The sequence below is a fragment of the Neovison vison genome, chromosome 11, assembly GCF_020171115.1.
Source record: "Neovison vison isolate M4711 chromosome 11, ASM_NN_V1, whole genome shotgun sequence".
Classification (NCBI taxonomy): Eukaryota; Metazoa; Chordata; class Mammalia; order Carnivora; family Mustelidae; genus Neogale; species Neogale vison.
The window spans coordinates 65,760,211-65,776,290 of record NC_058101.1 but is presented as its reverse complement, the minus strand read 5'-3'; the positions used below and the strand labels follow the sequence as shown (position 1 = coordinate 65,776,290).

Here is a 16,080-nt window from a genome sequence, read left to right as displayed (position 1 = left end):
AGGGGGCCGTGCTCAGCGAGACTCAGTCTGTGTTTGTTATTTTTTGCCTTAGTGGCTGAAACCACCCCGAAGACGAGTAAAGCTCTAATCCCCGAGATTTCAGGAACTACACTTTGCAAAACAAGGATATTGGGACCAAACAGGCTTCTGATGACAGACGGTCACCCCAGGCCGGGGCACAGGGCTGTAGGAAGCTGTCAGCAGTTCCCGAGCTCCACCAGGACTGAAGACACCCACACCCCCGCCACGGCCCGGGTCATGGTCATCCGACGCCATCAGGACAGGCGGCGCCCTCAAGCCAGGGACCCGCTGACTCGGCGGTGCAGCAGCTCCTCCTTAGCCGGGCAGGGCCGGCCCGAGAGCTGGCCAGGTGCCCGGGCATATCCGCCGGGCAGTCCCCCAAACTGTGCTCCTTCATCTGACCTGGCCAGAAACAGAGCCTTCAGAGGAGGGGTGTCCCTTCTCAGCATCCCCAATAAGGCACCTTGGGTCCTCAGAGGAAGCTGGTCAGAAATGCATAAAGGCTGTCTTCACGGCTCATCCGGGGAGCAAGGCCCTGGGAGCGTGTCCTCCCATCACACCGCAGGGGGGCCCTCCTCTACTACAGGGGAGTGGCCAGTCTCAGGAGCACCCGAGTTTCTCCCTTTGACGGACAGGCACATCCAGCCCCCTGGACTGTTTGGCTGTGAGTCATGGGGTGACCCAGAGGGCGCAGCATGGAGGATATGGGGTAAAGAGGTCTCAGCCACCCCTGCTCACAGATGAGACCCCAGGGACACCCCGATCCCGCAGAACCTCAGTCCCCAGAGCACCAGCATTCCTGACTCTGGGTGGGCCCCGGGGTGGAATTCTGGGCTGGAATTCTGGACATTCTCCACAGCGCAGTCACCAGGCAGTGGGGATCTGGAACCAGGCTTATGCAAACATTAACCCAACCCAAGCCTCCCGGGGCATGCAAGTCCTCCCGGCCAGGACCCATCTCCCTGGAAACCAGGCCCAGGTCAAGGCAGGCGGCTGGGTGGAGGTCTGAGGTGGGAATTTCCGCAGGCCCCTTGGAAGTTCCCCTCGGGCAGTGCTGAGGCGGAGAAGAGGAACACTGTCAGCCCCCAGGTCACTGAGAACATTCAGGGGGTCTGTTTGGCTGCTTCCCATTTCTCAGCTCCCCTCCTCATTCCCTCCTCAGCCTGGCCTCACCCACCCATGGCCCCTCAAAACCAGCCTCGTCTACACAGCCAGTTCCCTCATGTTTCACCTCCAGCAGCCCTCTCCTCCCAGGTTCCTCAGCCCAGCTGACCTCAGGACCCCACTGCATACCTCCTCCCCCTTCCTGGTGTTCCTCTTCCTGCGCCTGCTACTCCTCTCTGTCTACACCGGCCCTGGGAGCTCCCGCCAGTCAGGACTTCTAGAACCTCCTGTCTGCGTGCATCAGTCCAGGGTGCCATCTATCTCAGACCTGGCAGCAGAGCTGGAGCCACAGGGCATTCCCCTGGGAGGGGAACTGGACACCTGCCCCCGCACTGCCCACAGCTCCCCCACCTTCCCCTGAGCCACAGTCACCAGCACCAGCAGCCCCCTCTTCCTGTTGACAACGGAGCCTCCAGCCTTGGCCGCATCCGCATGTCCCTCTTCCCGGTCACCTGCTCCGCCAGGCTCTGACCCCCACTCCCCACAATCTCCCTCAGCACTGCCTCCTCCCAGCCTCGCCCTGAGCACACAAGCCCACCCTCCTGCAATCCTGGAGCATCCAGAGCCCGTGGCGTTGTGACTGGGGTCCCTGTAGACACCATCACCTGGTTAGCACAGAGGGAGCACCTCTGGGGAGCACCGTTGGGAGCACCTGGGGGCATAGCTGGGCCTTACACAAATGTGTTTAATGACAGAGACACAGGGTCAATAAAGGGGGTGGGGGCGGCCCACACCCCACAGGACACTGAACACCAGCCCACAGGTACAGGGCCACCTGTCTAAAGGCACAAAGGGGGCAGACCGCTGAGCAACACACCTCTGATGCGGTAAGTTGGACAGATGCTGACTTTTCCAGCTGCCCACTCTCCAGGCGCTGGCCTTCTTCCCAGCTCTCCGGGGAGGCTGCCGGGCCGGAGGGAAGCCCTCAGGCCTGGAGCCGGGCAGTGAGCTTCCTAGCCTCGGCTGGTGAGACCTGGAGCGCCTGGGAAGGCGCCTGGCAGGACTGGGACACAGCACTCTTGCCCTCTGACCCACATGGGAGAGGTGGGGTCAGGGTCTCCGCCTCCTCTCCGCGGCCCTGCCCTGTGGGCTCTGCCCCGCTGCCCCTCACCCGCAGACATCCCACCTGTACCCTTCCCACGCCAGCTGCCCAGCTGCGAGGATTCACAAGCCGAGACACTGCTCTGGCAGCAGCCTGGGTGCCAGCCCTAGGGTCCTCCTCACTCACTGTGGGATGGGCATATCCTCCACTCCCTCTCCCTAGCAAAACCCTCCTGCATTCACAGAGGGCAGCTCTGCTGTCCAGCCACCCTGCATGCCCGCCCTGTGAATTCCCACGCTGGCCACGTGCTACCATGCAGGGGTGCTGAAGGGCAAAATTTCAAGGGCTCTAGCCTCTCCTGGCATGCAGAGTGGGGTCGCACATAGTAGAACACTACTGTCACTGCTGTTCAATGAGGGCAGGGGTGGGGGACTAGCCACATTGCCCATCCTGAACTTACCAGCCCCGTGCGCTGGGGCAAGCACGTATCAGATGGCCCTGCCCCCAGAGCGCTCAGCCTATGGGTGACCACAGCCCAGAAAATGGATGGAAACCAGACAGCACCAGAGAGCCAGGGGCCACCAGACAACCGGGATCCTGCCTGGAGACAGCTGGGAAGACTGCCTGGAGGAGGGGGCTCTGAGCTGGGTCCTGGCATGTGACATACACTCCCCTCGGGGCTAAACACCAAGCCTGGAGCATCTTGTAGTGCCACCTGGTAGGAGGTGGGAGGGAGGGTGGGATAAGTGACAGATGGTTGGATAGACCCCCACAATGATGGGACACAGAAGCCGGCGAAGAGCTCCCAGTGGCCAAAGCTAGAGGCTCAGAGCACAGAAAGAGAGTAGTATTAGGTTATAACTTGAAATACAGAAGAGATACCCAGAAGTCCATACTAGTGTAAGTAAGCAATTGATATCTAAGCAAATGGAGAGGAGACATATATTGCCAGCAGAAAAACTCCAGCTAACGCACGCTGCCTCTCCATCCTCCAGTGGGGAGCACAAGCCCCACCCCCGGGAGCGCCGTGTGGACATGCAGGAAAGCCTCGTTCTCCGTGGGGCCTGACACATGCCAGCTCGGCCTGGCGATCAGGGCGACGCCAGCAGCCACTGGCCTCATCCTTGCTGTGACGTGATGCGGATGGCACGTCACCCCTATGCTCTTCCTCCCTGAGCTAAAGCCCAGCGTCAACACGAGAAAGGCATGAGACAAACATGAACTGAGTGTGGAAGGGTCGGGGAAGGCAGACGGCGTGGCAGGCGAGGCAATGATGGCGTCACGCTCCTGTGGCACGTTTATCACACTTGGTGCACAACACGGACCCGTCCTTATGTACCAAGGTCCACGCTTCGTGCAAGTGCGTCTGTGTTTCCCTCCTGTCTGCCCCCGGAGCATGGAGGCATCACCCCATCTGAATGCCCTTGCTTCTCAGGACCTTACTTTTGAGGAGCTCCAGCCAGGTGCGTCTTTGGAGCACATTGTTCCCGTCGGGATCCGTCTGGTGTTTTCCCCAGCCCCCTTTCCTTCGAATTTTCAACCAACAAAACATGTCACTGATTTTGGCTCAGAGCTGGGCTGGGCCCGGGCCCCCTCCCCACGGCATTTTTTAGCGAAATGGCCCCTGAGAAGCTGGCCCCAGTCAATGCGGCCCTACTCCGTGCCAGAGAGGACCCAGCATTCCACAGAGAAGGAGTGAGGACCCAGGATGTGAAGAGGTGAAATTGTGCTCTCTCTCCCCGCAGTGAGAAATGCAGAATGAGCCCCAGGAGCCTCCGTCTCCTCCTGGGTCAGCAACACTCAGCCTCTGTCTGCACACTCGTGGTAGACTGAGGAGGGCAGGTGGAAGGGCGTGACCTGAGGGCTGCGGAGCCACCAGGGCCTAGAAAACCACATCCTTGACCCGCAGCACGGCCTCCAGAGCCCGGGACCGCCTACTGCCCCCACTACAAGGGGTCCCAGCTCCTCCTAATAGCAGCACCTGGAAAACACCCAGCTGTCCAATCATGAGGCTCCAGCCAGCCCCTCGGGGGTGGGGGTGCCCACTGGCCGGCTGAGTAGGGGAAGTGTGGGCATTATGCAGGCAGTGAACCGGTCAACGGAACAGTGGCAGCGGCTACATGACATCACACATCTGTCAAGGACCACGGCAGCATGCAGCATGCGGCACAAAGCCTCGTGGGTGCAGGAGGTCAGGGGACACTGGGATGCAGGCCGTGTGACACGATGAGGACCATGTTACCCACACATGAGCCAGCCTCACGGAAACAGCCAAAAGGAACCACGCATTTGCACTGGGCTCCAGCTGGTCACCCGGCTCCCCCACAGGGCAGGAGGACGAATTCTTACACTTCCCATGCGTGAGGAGCAGCAGGAGTCTGAACAACCAAGTAGATGGAGGGCAGATGTGAAAGCCAAGTCTCAGGGCCAGAGGGAATGAAGGAGAGGGGACCGGAACGGTCCCCATGGGGACGGATGAGATGTGAAGACATTTTACCTGGGGAAGTGCTTAGACCTGCGCGCCCGAACCAGATGCACACAGCCACCAACTTAGAGATGCACACACATAGGTTAGTATACTCATACTCGCAGATCGGTGTCCAAAAGACCCAGGTAGCAACAGGTACACTCAGAGTGCACACAGATCTCGCTTCCTAAGACCATTCTTCGACTAAAGGAACCAGGACCCTTGGAAGGATGGCTGACTCCAGGACTAGGCCAGCAAAGGTACACGACAGGCCTGGCCAGTGGCGCCAGCAAGAAATGAAGTGAATAAATGAATGAACGAATGAATGAAATCACACACATGGGGTGTGCCAAAGGACAGAGGAGCCAGTGAAAGAGCTCCCAACGACCAAGGCTAGAAACATCTGAGCAACTAAATTAATCAGTATTAGATTCTAACCCAAAGTATAAAATTAGTATGTGAGTCTATCCAACATAAATAAATGACCAAATAAATGAGGGAGAAGGGATAAATGTCCTGAGCAGGAGAGCCAGTGACTTACAGGGACACGCCACCCTCAAGAGGGCCCCCCCAAGTCCCCAGGTGTGTGCGGGTCACCGTGACCTCCCCGCTAAGGGCACAGCATGGGAGAGCCGGGAGGGGGACTGGGGGACAGGCAAACCTGGCAAAGCCCACCTTGACCAGGGAGTCAAGGTCACCATCGCTGTGACAAGGTCACATTGATGGCATGTGCCCTTGACCTGATGGGGCGGCGGGAACTGCGCCCCTGGGGTCTTATACCCCTCCCCCAGCCGAGAACCCATAATCCCCCACGGATCATGAGAAATAACCAGACCAGTCCTCACGGAGGGATGCCACACGGACCACCTGCCAGGATTCCTCAGGAAAGTCATCGCAAACCAGGGACATCTGAGAAACCGTCCCCGCCCAGGTGAGCCTGGGGAGATGGGACGGCCGCGTGTCACTTGATGTCCCCAACAGGATCTTGGGATGGGGGAGGGGACACTGGATGAAGACTAAGGGAATCTGAACCACGTGTGGGCTTTAGCTGATAGTAATGGATCAATATTGGTTCCTCGGTTGTGACGAATGTACCCATCTAACGTAAGATGTCAGCAGTCAAAGGAGACTGGGTAGGAGGGGTTATGAGAACTCCGTGCTATCTTGGCAATTGCTTTGTAAATCTAAAACTGTCCTAAAACAACCAAACAGTCCCAGCAAGCCGAAACACTCACAAGGTGTGTGGAGAGAGAAAACTTTACGGCCGGAAGATTCCACAGGTGCAGCCAGGCCTGGACCCGACAGCCCCAGGGCGAAGTCCCCTGTCCTCAGGCTGTGGCCTTGGGCCAGCCAGGGAGCCTCCCTCAGCGGGGCTCGGAGGACACAGGGGTGGGGGGTGGGCAGAGCCAAAGATCTGGGTTCACCCAGGCAGGCCTTGGGAGGACCACTCTAGTCACCACTCTGGTCCAGCGGCTACCCTTGGGCAGGGTGTGCGACCCACATCCTCTGCCTCTCTGTGAATCAAGGACCAGGACCCCTCCACCGGTCCCCTGAGAAGCCTGCAACCACTGTGGAAGGGGCAGTCACGAGATCTTCTTGTGCACGCCCAGGAATGGAGGCGTGGAGAGGAGCCGCACCTGGCCCCGGGCTCCCAGAGAGGCCCCTCACCCTGTCAGTCTGTGCAAACTCCCCCACGGGGTGGGGGGACCGTGGGAGCAGAGCCTCCCCTCTGTCCCTCCCACATCAGGCCCCGTCCCTCTCCCGCTGCCCCTCCGCTATTCCCTGAAGGAAGGAGCCACTGTCCCTGGGGCTGCTGGGACTCCAGCCCCTGGGAGCTAGGATGGAGGCTGGAGGAAGAGGGGCGCAGAGAGCCCGGTGCTGAAGTATACAGAGGAGCAGGGCAGCATCAGGGCGAGGGAAAGCTGTAAACTTGCCCCCCCCCCTCCCCGCCAGCCACGGCTCCTGCTCTGCTCAGGTCATAAGCACTGGAGAGCAGCCGCTGACCAAGTGCAGACCTGTGCTGGGCCCCTGGGACTCTCTCATTCTACAGAGAGGGAAACTGAGGCACAGAGATATAGAACCACTTGCTCCCAGGTGCTCAGCCAGGATCAGAGCCCCTGGGGCGACAGCCTCCTGAACCCTGCAGAGGCCTCCACAGGTGGGGAGGCACAACCCCATCTCACCATGGCCACCGTGACAACACCCAGCTTCACCCGCCCAGCTCTCCGCCCCTTTCTTGGACATGGGGACACCAGGATGACCCTCCCGTGGCCACCTGAACCCCAGCCTGACCAGGACCCACCTGGGAGTGGCCCCAAGCCTGGGACTGGGGGTTGCAGTGCAGGGGCGTCTCCTCCTGGCAGGGAGGGCCCCTAGAACTTACCCGGCCAGGGAGGGAGGGAGGCTCCCTGGGGCTGCCACCAAGCCTCTGGTGGCCGTTTGGGGCTCTCAGGAAGGCCGGCCACTTGGCGCAGGCGGGACAGGAAGGCGCACGTTTTCAGCCCGCCAGGCCCTCCAGGCCCCAGTCAGGTGGCCAGGGCAGTCAGCCCAGGTCATTGGTCACGCCCACAGCGGCAGCAGCCCGCCCTGCCTGGAAGGGGCCCAGTCTCCTCCCTGACCTTCCTCCCGCATATCTGTATAGGAAGTCCCGGGTCAGCATTCCCGAGCTGGGAGGAGAAGAGCAGCCCCAGGAGAAGAGCAGCCTGGGGCGGGTGGGGGAGGGTGTTGTAGGATCCCAGAGGCTCTCACCTCCCCCCAAACCCCCCACCGCGGGGGTGCAGGTGCTTTGGGAAGCCTCGGGGAGGGCCTGAGCTGAGGAGAGCTCCCCACTCTCTGGGGCCTGGTTTCTGTAGCTGGACCTGGGGGCAGCTGACTGGGGAACTCCGCCAACACTTATTGAGTACCTACTGTGTGCCAGGCTCCAGTGTAACGCCGGCAGTGGGTCAGTAAAGACCGGCCGCGTCTCCTGTGACCCATATTTGTTCATCATAAGTCACTTGGGCTGTCCTTAAAATCAGATTCTAGACTCCAAACCTGCCATATCAGGATCTCCCAGGTCAGGCCCAGAAATACGGATTTTTTTTTTTTAAAGATTTTATGTATTTATTTGACAGACAGAGATCACAAGTAGGTGGAGAGGCAGGCAGAGAGAGAGGTGGGGGGGGGGAGTAGGCTCCCTGCTGAGCAGAGAGCCTGATGCGGGGCTAGATCCCATGACCCTGGGAACATGACCTGAGCTGAAGGCAGAGGCCTTAATCCACTGAGCCACTCAGGTGCCCCAGAAATATGGATTTTTAAACAAGTTCCCAAGTGACCTGGGTCCTCAGGTGAGTCTGAGTAGCATCCCAGTCCCAAAGGGCACGTCTTTCTTCAAATAATCAGGCCATGAGCAGAGTCACCTCACAGCACCCCCACCAGGGCCACTGGTCCTCATCTGGCAAGTTTTTTTTAACCTTTTTGTTCTTCTGTCCCATTCTTCAGACAGAGGGAGGCAGACACTCAGCTTATCAGTGTTTGGAAGCATAAACAGGTTAGCAAGTGTGGGGGCCCCAAGCCAGTGCCCGTCCACACCCTCGATGTGTATTCTCACCAGGCATCCTGGTGACTGCCTCTCAGCCACAGGGGTGGTATGTGCTGGGGGCTGGGGGCCACTGCTGGCTCCGTGGAGGGGGCAGGACGGGCCCAGCCTGGGGGCTGGGTGCCCACTTCCCGTTACAGCGTTGGATGGGCTTCTGCTGGCCGACAGCCCTGACACCATCCCTCCATCTAGAGACCTAGGCTGGCTTTGCGCAGAGCCTCACGGACTTGCTGTGTGTCTGGTCCCAGGACGCGGCTTCTTCCAGGCAGGAGGCCAGGGTTTGGAGCTCCCAGCTCCCATCCCCTACGGTGAGCACCACCCACCATCAGCTGCCCTCCGCCCACACAGCTTCGAGAGTCTCTGAATCCCTTTCCACAATTCAAGGGGTAGAGACGCCACAAGTAAGCCAGATATCCTGCTCTTCCGGAAAATCCCAGAGCCTGGCTACACAGGGCAGCGTTACCACCCGGCCCACTTGGCAGGGGGAGCCTGGGCAGCTCCATGGGCTCACTAGTGGGCACCCTGCAGGGACAGAGCTGTGACCTGGATTCCCCCGGGCCAGTCCCCAGGGACCCGCCCAGCGTTCTGGGGCTCCCAGGGACTCTCCAAGCTCTTGGACAATGCCGCAGGCCTGCACTGACCTGCAGGGTGCCATCCACGCCCAGGGGAGTGTGCGGGTCCCCAAGCTGGGGCTTCAAGGTCGTGGAGGGTCTGCAGGGGTTCAGCCCCTCACTCAGGCTTCCCCTGCCTGCACCTTTGATTGCAAAGGCTTTGACCAACCAGCCGGGTCGGCACTGGCCCTGCATCCAGGTGGGATGACAAAGGTCCCGGGCCCCACAGCACTGTGGATTCTGTCTGACCCTGAGAGTTCCCAGGCTGGGGGGTTCTACTGTGGGATTTCCCACCGCAGGAATGTTGGGGTCTAGAAGCTCTGCTCCCCCAGCCTGGTAGCTTCTCTCAGGATCGAGCTGGGTCAGGACCCCCGTGTTCTTAATCCCAGCTCCATTGCAGACAATACACACCTGTCTCTGGGCCTCAGTTCCCCTGTGTGAGCTAGAAGTGGCTGGGCTGGGAGCTCTGCAGGTCATGGTCATAGAGCTGGGGCTCGCCCATCTGCCAGACAGCCCCCTGCGGAATCATGCCCTCCCCCCACATCCCCATGTGACACAGCACTCCCACACCTCCGTCTCCAACCCATTGTCAATGGGCTAGAATCAGGACAAGACACACCAGGGTTTCCCTGACGTGGATGAGATGGTAGGCGGTTTCCCCACGGAGTCCAGAATTCACTTAAAAACAAAGCACCTGAGAAGAAGAAGAGGCGAGAACGACCCCTGAACCGGCCAAAGCCCGTGCGCCGCTACATCCCCGCGTCCAGCGCTTACTTCCCGCCCCCGTCGCCACCATGCCCAAGAGAAAGGCTGAGGGGATGCTAAAGGAGATAAAGCCAAGGTGAAGGAGGAGCCACAGAGAAGATCTGCAAGGTTATCTGCGAGACCTGCTCCTCCAAAGCCAGAGCCCAAGCCTAAAAAGGCCCCAGCAAACAAGGGAGAGAAGGTACCCAAAGGGAAAAAGGGGAAAGCTGATGCCAGCAAGGATGGGAATAACCCAGCAGAAAACGGAGACGCCAAAACAGACCAGGCACAGAAAGCTGAAGGTGCTGGAGATGCCAAGTGAAGGGTGTGCATTTTTGGTAACTGTGTACTTCTGGTGACTGTACAGTTTGAAATACTATTTTTTATCAAGTTTTATAAAAATGCAGAATTTTGTTTTACTTTTTTTTTTTTTTTAAGCTATGTTGTTAACACACAAAACACTTCATTGTTGTTTTGGGGGAAGGGCATATGTCACTAATAGAATATCTCTGAAGCTAGATTGACACACGGGGAAAAACACCTTTCCCTCCTAGTTTTGAGAAACTTCCTCTTGGCTCCCAGGAGGAGGGGTTCCTTGATATTAACACCCATGAGCCGCCTGGGTACAAAGGCCTTGGTGGCGTGGAAAAAAACTAAAATTCAGTTTTTATGTCCTCTTCTCCCTCTCTGCCTTCAACATAGACTCGACTCCCTTAAACCCAGAGACCTGTTGGAACCTGACCCCCAAGACATGGTTCCCAGTATGTCAGGCAATCTGGACTTGACAAAGTGTCACCACTGAGATGGCGTCCCTCAAAGGAGTTCCTTTTTTAGCTCATGGATCTTCAGATGGATAATCCTGCCATTTTCATTTCATTTCCTGAAAGTCAGGGTAGGCTTGTGAAAAGTTGTTAAACAACATGCTAAATGTGAACTGTCCGCCCTCACTCTAAACATCTCTGCTCCGAGCATCACATGAAGACTGCATTGGGTTTTATAGTGGCTTTCTGATCTTGGTAGTCCATTGAAGAAGGGAGTTTGAAAGTTGTTGTATACTGTTAACGATTGTCTGCCCATGTCCTGCCTGAAATACCATGGTTGTTTATGAAAAGTATCTTTAATAAAGCTGGATACAGTGTGGCTTGGGGAAAAACAAAAACAAAAACAAAACAAAGCACCTGAGTCCTAAATGTATTGTCTTCATCTTTTAGAAACCATATTAGAAATCTTGCTTAAAAAAAATTAAAAAATAAAGCCAAGTGCACCTTCCTTTCAGCAGCCATGACCTGAAAAGGCTGACCTCGCCACCTGTCACCCGAGGAGACACAACTGGACATGGCTGGACCGGGCCGTTTGCAAGACAAGGTTTGTGCCTCGTGGGGGAGCCCTGAGGGCACACATGGCCAAATGCAGAGGACCCACGGAGGCTAGGAGATCCAGAACGTGAGCAGGTGTGTGCAGAAAGGACCGTTGGGTCCATTTCCCTCTGGGATACACAGCACTGCCTGCGGCTGGAGTGAAACATCAGCAGGCAGGGACCAGGGATACCCCGGGTGCCTCCAGCAGCTGCCATCCCAGCTCTCCACATGAAAGGGGGGGGTCACACACACCCCACGGCCACGGACTTGAGCTTGCTTCTTCTGACTGGGCCACAGGGCTGTCCTCACCACACCCCGGACAAGTGGCCTGGAGTCCCTCAGGGGCTCTGTGGTCCCAGCATGGGGGCTCTGGGAGGGGCTGGGTCCTGGCAGGGCCGTGACTGAGCACATGAAGATATTCTCAACGCAGCTTCCAGAGTGGGGTGGGGGTTCACACACCACAGATGACTGGAGCCCCGGTCTGCTTTTGAAAACGTTCTTCTTTAGAGAAGCAAAATCAAACGGAGAGGAAAAGGATGTTCATGGTGGTCGTCAAAGTGACAGTGTAGGCGACAAACCGTTCATGACACTCCGTGGCTTCAGTGTGGATTGCTTTCATAACCTGAAGGTGATATTTCTGTAATCAAAAAAAATGCCATCGATGTGATAATAAAAACCATCCTTTGGATGCAAGTGTAGGAACGAAGGCTTTTCTGAGCAGGAGGGTGGGCAGCAGACCCTTGAAATTCAGGGTCCTGGAGTTGATGGCACCAGTGGTTCCAGGCTCGAGATCCCCTGACACCCCCCACCCCCAGATTATGGTTCCTTAAGGAGTCACCTGCCTGTGATGTCTCTGCCCACATGCCCCATTACAAACAAGCCCACAGATGAGCCCAGGGAGTCTGGGGCGGGGGGTGGCATTCTCTCCTTGTGTGGCTTTGAGCAAGTCCCCAACCCCAACAACTGGGCCTCAGTTTCCCCCATCCAGACCGAGGCATCCTGCCAGCTCCCTGCCCCACACAGGTCCAAACCTGGAGTGACGGCTCCCGCCCAACACCGCCCTCTAGTGGAAAACCAGAGCCAGAGCACAAAGGCCACCTTGATCCTTGCTCTGAGGTGGGTCTCACACCCAGGGGGGTGCCCGAGGCCCTGCTGTTCTAATCACCCTTCCATTGATGAAAGCCACGACTCAGCCAGCAGGGGGTGAGCTGGGGTTCACCTGGCTCTTGTCCCACCCCGGATCCCCCCTTGATCATGCAATGGCACGACCAACTCAATGATGAGTGAGGCTACAGCTCCCTTGCAGTGATCTGGCATGGTCCCCAGCCTGTGCCCACTGTGCTTGCTGCTCACATGGGTCACCTCCCCTGACCACACAGCTCTCCCACCCCCCACCCCCGAAGGTGGGCTTCTGGCCACACCCTCCTAAGAGTGAGGAGTGCACAGGGGCGGGGTGCAACGAGCCTGAGCTCACACAGCGGTGAGTGGGGCCAGCACACAGACAGCCAGGGACCCAGGCCCACCAGCAGGACTCGGGACTAGCCACAGTGTGGCTCATGCCCGTGGTGTGCTTTTCAGGATGAGGTCATCGGCTCACTGCCTCCAGATAGGGCCCTGCGCTAGCTCTCGGCTGCTGCAGACAGGCAGGGGAGTGATGGAGAAGAAGAGAGTAAGGACTTCAGCTGCACATCTGGCTCCAAACCCACCTCCATCAGACGCCAGGCCAATGTCCCCTCCTGGTGTAAGTAAGGGACATGTGTGAAGTCAGGGCAGGAACCAGCCATGCCAGGCCATGCCAGGACTCAGCAGAGCCACATTTATGGAATGGTGACACCTGCCGTCAGAGAGAGAGCAGGTGTCCTTCCCACCTGGACAGGCATGTGCTGCCCCTCAGCCGTACCCACCTGGCAGAGGAGGCAGGTGGGCGGTGGAACAAGGCCAACCAATGCACCTGCCTCTGACCCTTTAGGCGATATTTGAGTCGGACCCTTAACCCTGCTAAGCTTCTGTTTTCTATCTCAGAAATGGGGCTCGTATGTGAGCGAACTCGGAAGCCCTCTCCCCTGACAGACCTTGGAGGGGACCACAGCCCCAGAGACAGCCTGACTACAGCCACACGGGAACCCCTGACCCACAGAAACTGTGATAAATGTGTGTTTCACAAGACACTAAAAGTCACAGCCCCACACACACACACCCCAGAAGGGTGTTCAAATGCAGGAAAGAACAGAACATGCTCCAGACCACGGCAGTGGCACCCAGCCACTTGAGGTCCACATATCTACAGACTCCGCCACGTGCTGGCTTCCAGCTGACCCGGGGGAGGGCACACCTTCCCTGAGCCTCGGTTTTCTCGTCTCCCGAGTGAAGCCAGCGACCTCAGGGTGGCTGACAGGGCGCAGTGCCTGCCCTCGGTGATGGGGGCCATCCACTCCCTTCCCCCTGGCACCCTGGAAAGTCAGCTCCTCCTTTGCCGAGAGAAACACAGGACTGCCGCGGGGTTGTTTGCACCTGGGTAGCGCAAATGAGAAATGGGACCTGATTTTCTGGAAGAACGAGGAAGAGAGTGACCTCACACATGATCTGGCAGGCCCCTTACAATCCACTAAAAAAGCACAGGGGAGTAGAAATCCCTTGATCTTGGTGATGTTCCTGGTTCTGCTGACGGCTGGCTGTGTGGCCTCCAGCAGGGTGCTCACCCTCTCTGAGCCTGGATGTCCCCAGCTCTGTCCTAGCGTTCTCCTCCCCACCACTGCCTGTCCCTTTGAGTCCATCTGGGAGCCCTAGGGGTCCCTCATCTACCTGTTCATTTGAGTTCCAGTCTTTTTAAATCATATAAAACTGATAGGTCCTGGTCATCAGGGCAGGTCCTGCCTGATTGCTCAGGCCCCTGTAGCTCTCCCTTCTTGTCTTATTCTCCCTCAACTGCCCTGTTATCATCCTCGTTTTATAGGTGGGTAAACTGAGGCTCTGAAGGATCAGGAGGTTCATCTGGGTCTGGCAGCACAGCAGGGCCCTACAGGGGCTGAACCCGGCTCTCTGGTGCCCCCAAGTGCTGCCTCTTGCAGGGACTCAGGAAAGACAGCACAGCAAGGCCACAGGCGAGGCAGGGGCCCAGGAGACCCCAAGAAAGGCACGGTGTGGGGGTGGGGACACCCCCGGGGGAAGGTTGGCCACTGTCTTACCTCGCTCTGGTACGAACACTTGGGCTACCTTTGCCAGGCCCCCCGGGACCCCTGGTCTCTGCCTTCAGCTCATCGCACAGAGTTAGGGCTGGAGCATAAGTCAAAGCCTGTGTGCCCAGCACAGGGGACGTGGCTGTTTGCTGTCACTTTTATTATTTTTTTTACAGATTTTACACACAGAAAACAATTCCTTTGCCTTGGTGTGCAGTTCTCCAAATTTTCACATGCACATGGCCCCATCACATCTCCGAACCAGGTTCTTCAACCATGAGCTCAGTGCCTGGGCCAGGGAGGTGGGCAGGCGAGGCCAGGTCTGTCCTGCCGGGCTGGTCCATGCAGCCTGCAGCCCCCAGCCCATGCTGTTCTGATCTGACCCCAGGGTGCGCGGTGAGGACTCTCCTTCACCAAACCATAGCCGGGCTCCTCCATGTCCTTACTCGACCAGGCCCATCTTAGGGCCGTGTCTCAGGAGCCAGAGCCCTGCTAAGTCAGTCAATTTCCTCATCCTCCCGGCCCCCAGTGATGTGTGCCCCATACCTGCCTCCAGCAAGGAGCCTGTCAGGTCCCTCCACCCAGAGCGCCCCATATCTGTTCTCAGGGCTGCCCACTGCAGAGCCCCCGCTCCACAGACCTGAGCCCAGGGTTGCCCTCTCTGTACCTCTGTCCCTCTGTCTCTGTCTCTGAGTCTGTCTCCATCTCTCTATGTCTCTGTGTCTCTCTCTGTCCTTCTCTCTATCTCTGTTTGTCTCTCTTACTCTGTCTCGGTCTCTCTCTATGTCTGTCTCTCTGTCTCTCTTCGTCTCTCTCCCACTGAGTGCAGGAAAGCAGAGGGCTTGCTGTCTAGAGGGTAGGTCAGGTTGCGCACTCGAGTTCCCTGAGGCTCTCCCATTCCCCCCATTCTTCCCATTCTTCGACCACAGCCTCTGGTGGGCCTGGGAACAAGCTGTAGCTCAAATGTCGCAGAGATCATTTGTCCCCGGATGTCACCATCCCCTCTGCCTTTCCTGGACCAGGACCGCCAGCCCAGCTGAGCCCGCAGAGCTGGCAGCCCACACTACATGGAAGTTGCCCAGAAGGAGCAGCAGGGACTGGTCACGCTTCCACCCCCTGTCTCGGGCCCCATGTGCCACCTGTTGGCTCAGGGCACATACTGCATCCTGGATAAAGGGAACACCGTGGACGGTCCCACACCAATCCTTGGATGGGCCATTCTATCAGCTGGAGAGATGTAGTTAGAGGCAGAAAAAGTGGATCCCATGGTCTAGGGTTCAGTGTCACCTTCCTTGCTACAAAATGGAACCCCTGGTCTGAGCTCTTCCTCAGGAGCCTATATGGACGCTGTGGTCAATTATTCATAAATTGAACGTAGACTGTGGTATGTATGATTTTCTACCCACCCCATTGGGTGGAAAACTGGGAACCCAGGGAGCACCCATGTGGCATGTATCTCCTTTCTTTTCTCAGTGAGCTGAATTCTAAAGGGTTTCCCTGACATGTGGGAGATAGCTTTTTCTCCTTGAGTCTTGTCTGGAGTAGAGTCGAGTGGTGTCACTCTTCTTCACAGCTCTGACAAGGGGTCAGGTAAGCCACAGGCTCCCCGGAATTCCCCAAGCATGGCAGGTGAGCAGTGAGGGCCCCTCAGATGATTCTGCTGCTTAAGTCAGAAGCAATCTAAACAACGTGCCATCTGGAGGGAGAGCCTGTCACCATTCTAAACCTGTTTGTTTTGGTGATGTCATAAACACTGATGACTCAGGGGCTTGAAGGTATTATAAACAACAACAAACTCAAATCCAAGTGGCTCAAACGAAAGGTTTTCCTTGGTTCTTGGACCTGGACATCCAGAAGTACATGGGCCTCAGCATTGGCTTGATCCAGGAACTCTGGCCCCACTTCTCCACAGCTGCATCT

At 57.5% G+C, this 16,080-nt stretch overlaps 1 protein-coding gene and 1 pseudogene across 3 annotated transcripts in view; one reads left to right on the top strand and one right to left on the bottom strand.

Moving 5' to 3' along the window:
- SH3TC1 (SH3 domain and tetratricopeptide repeats 1) overlaps positions 1-7,092 on the bottom strand; it is a 47,704-nt gene extending 40,612 nt beyond the window's left edge. For all 3 annotated transcript variants that reach the window (XM_044267860.1, XM_044267861.1, XM_044267863.1), the window contains exon 1: positions 7,078-7,092. The gene's annotated coding sequence lies outside the window, so the exon portion shown is untranslated. The remainder of the gene's footprint in view (positions 1-7,077) is intronic.
- A 2,584-nt stretch (positions 7,093-9,676) lies between these two features.
- Positions 9,677-10,219, top strand: LOC122889997 (annotated as a pseudogene).
- The last annotated feature ends 5,861 nt before the right edge of the window (positions 10,220-16,080 follow it).